Source organism: Chrysochloris asiatica, unplaced genomic scaffold, assembly GCF_000296735.1.
Source record: "Chrysochloris asiatica unplaced genomic scaffold, ChrAsi1.0 scaffold00314, whole genome shotgun sequence".
Classification (NCBI taxonomy): Eukaryota; Metazoa; Chordata; class Mammalia; order Afrosoricida; family Chrysochloridae; genus Chrysochloris; species Chrysochloris asiatica.
Window position 1 is genome coordinate 1,530,748 of NW_006408832.1, and position 232 is coordinate 1,530,979.

The 232-nt window shown below is 63.8% G+C and overlaps 1 protein-coding gene across 1 annotated transcript in view; it reads left to right on the top strand.

Moving 5' to 3' along the window:
• The window catches only part of CXXC11 (CXXC finger protein 11), a 5,087-nt gene that overhangs the window by 508 nt on the left and 4,347 nt on the right, over nt 1–232 (top strand). The gene's annotated exons all lie outside the window — the stretch shown is intronic.

Here is a 232-nt window from a genome sequence, read left to right on the forward strand (position 1 = left end):
GGGTGGGTGTGTCCTAGAGCAGGTGGGTGTGTCCTGGAGTGGGTGGGTGTGTCCTGGAGCAGGTAGGTGTGTCCTGGAGTGGGTGGGTGTGTCCTGGATCGGGTGGGTGTGTCCTGGAGCAGGTGGGTGTGGCTGGGAGCAGGTGGGTGTTTCCTGAGCAGATAGGTGTGTCCTGGATCGTCCTGGAGCAGGTGGGTGTGGCTGGGAGCAGGTGGGTGTGTCCTGGAACGGG